This window comes from Cibotium barometz, chromosome 24 (genome assembly GCF_041138505.1).
Source record: "Cibotium barometz isolate CiBa-2024 chromosome 24, ASM4113850v1, whole genome shotgun sequence".
In the NCBI taxonomy this organism is placed as follows: domain Eukaryota; kingdom Viridiplantae; phylum Streptophyta; class Polypodiopsida; order Cyatheales; family Cibotiaceae; genus Cibotium; species Cibotium barometz.
Window position 1 is genome coordinate 3,330,949 of NC_141069.1, and position 2,527 is coordinate 3,333,475.

Consider the following 2,527-nt stretch of genomic DNA (forward strand, 5'->3'; position numbering starts at 1 on the left):
ACAACATTTGAAAAAAGTGTCAGCTCTATGTCGATCCCAATATGAGAAAATTCATTCAAGAGGAAGTGGAATACTTAGGACATTGTTTCGGTTGATGGTATTCAAGTAGACCCCAAAAAGATCGAAAGCAAGCTTAAGCCAACAGAAAGAAATTATAGTACATATGACAAGGCATTTGTTGTTGTCGTTCATGCCTTAGGACTTTGAAAATATTATTTAATGGGATCTAAATTTTCAACTAAAACAGACCAACAAAGTATTAGTCATTTATTAATGCAACCCTTAATTTCTGACCGACGTATCAAATGGGCTCCATTAATCCAACGTTTTCAAACCATGATTCAATATCTCTATGATTCAGAGTGAAGTCCTAGCTTGGGAGAGATGGTGACCAAAGTGAGTTCTGCTGATAAAGAGAAGAAATTGAGTCACAGTAGAGATTCAGGTTTGCACATAATAGTGTCGGTGTGTGCGTGTGAAGGGTTGATCCGTACCCGAAGGCGGAAGGCCTATGAGAATGAGCAGATCGGGAAACAAAGAGCAATGGGAGACAGGAGTCGGTCACAGTAGGGACACCGTTGAAAATGTGGGGCGTTGTTGGACACTGGTGTTTAGGGTGAAATCAGCAAGGAACAGGGCTCCGGGGCAGGTTCGAAGAGGTGGTGTGATAATTTCCGCAATTTTCAACCCAGCATGGCCAACCAGCAGTAAGTAGGGGAGCGGGAGAGGCGGATTCGTCTTACCCCTTCATTCAGCCCAGAACAGCAGCAAGGAAGGAATCGTCAACTGGAGTAGGGTTGAAATCCAGTCCGGTATAGGTACTTGCTGGCATGAGCCAGTGAGAGAGAGAGAGAGAGAGAGAGAGAGAGCAGGAGTGCAGTCGTTTAGAAAGGGAATGTACCACTCACTGCTGTGAGGCAAATGTATACTCACTCGCCATGGTTGGGAGCCTGGAGGTCTCAAGCAGCAGCCAAACATAGGGCAAGCTCTGGCAAGCGGCCCACAAAGATGCCTGTGTTTTAATCGGGCACGGCCAAAGAGCAGGCCGCCCCCGTTGTGATGCAGTTGAGCTCTGGATCTCCACTGACGCGTTTGCAGCTATCAGTAAGCTCCAGTTTTTCTAGAGGGAGGATGAGCTACAAGCAGCTAGAGGCCAACCAGGCAAGTAGCCTACCTAGTGCTATTAAAATGCATAGAGCATCTTTACTTTTGGCATCATTTCTAGTATTTGGTGCAAACCAGTACAACCAGCAACCAGGCAAGTAGCCTACCTAGTGCCATTAAAATGCATAGCCATCATTTCTAGTATTTGGTGCAACCTGGTTTGAAGCTAGAGAGTCCACCCATCCCGAACCCGCTGAAAGAGGAGCAGCAGCACATCTAAACGAGAAACACACGAGCGGAAAAAGAAGAGGGCAGCAAGCCAGAGGACTAAGCGTGCGCGGTTCGTCTAGCCCTAGTTCTCAGTGCATCTCCATTCCAGTCAATCCGCTCTGCCATGGGTAAGTTGCTGTGGCCATAAGAAAATGAGGAGAGACCGCTGCTAAGCGACGAAGCACCTACCTGTCTGGGAGTTGGGAACCTTGCCTCTCAACTGTGCAATCAGACATGATGACATGACAAGATGAGGCTGCAAGAGAGCTCACTCGATCTAAGGTGGTAAAGTGTTTCTGCCAGGGCCATGCGGCTAGCCATTCCTCTGCTTCTTCTTCTAGGTCGATGTTGGTGAAGCTTTGGCTCCTTCTTGAGGATCCAAAAGACAGCCTTCGTCTCCTAGGACCCCCTGAGCCATCGATGGTGTGGTGCTGCCCATCCTTTCTCACAACAACCACAGGCTGCCATCGATGCTGTCTCAACCACGGCTTGTGCAGGCCTTCGTGCAATGAGGGCGTTGTCACGAAAGTGGACATACAAACCAGTGTGCTCATGTTGTGGCGGCCGGGTTTCTCTCTGGGCATCCAATCCAGGCACATATGTCCATGGAGATCCCCCATGTCCTTGACGACGGCCATGGCGATGGCGCAGAACCTGCACAACGAGAGCGACGGAAACAAACAAACAGAGCGTTACCTCAGATACACACCACCTGCAAGAGCCGAGCAAGCGAGCGGAAGATGCAGACGGAGCGCTTCCCCTCCTTGTTTTGAACGTACGCTTGGGGAGCCCCTCTCCCTGGAGAGAGAAGCCCGCTGCAAAAATTGGGATATGGTGCTTGTGTTGGGCCGAGCACACGGTATTCTTTAGTAAAAGGCGAAAGAATAGTTAGCTTTGTGCTCAACCCGCACCTTCCATGAGGAAAGAGGCAACCAACCAGGAGGCTTTATACCTACCTACCTCCACGAGTCCCTGCTGGGACTTCCCTCTTGCGCCGGGGAACCAATGTGGGATAAGTGGTGCAAGGATGGTTAAGTAGACGCTTTTGTAGATCTTGGGGTGCTCGCCACGCCATTTATTATTATAAAGTTTTTTAGTTTTGTTTTAGTAGTTTGCTAACACAACTAATAGAGAGAAGAACTCAAGGCGATGC

At 48.9% G+C, this 2,527-nt stretch overlaps 1 non-coding gene across 1 annotated transcript; it reads right to left on the reverse strand.

Moving 5' to 3' along the window:
* Positions 1-2,164: 2,164 nt before the first annotated feature.
* Positions 2,165-2,287, reverse strand: LOC147624813 (U5 spliceosomal RNA). Its single transcript, XR_015269043.1, has one exon. It is a non-coding gene; the product is annotated as a U5 spliceosomal RNA (small nuclear RNA).
* Between the last annotated feature and the right edge of the window lie 240 nt (positions 2,288-2,527).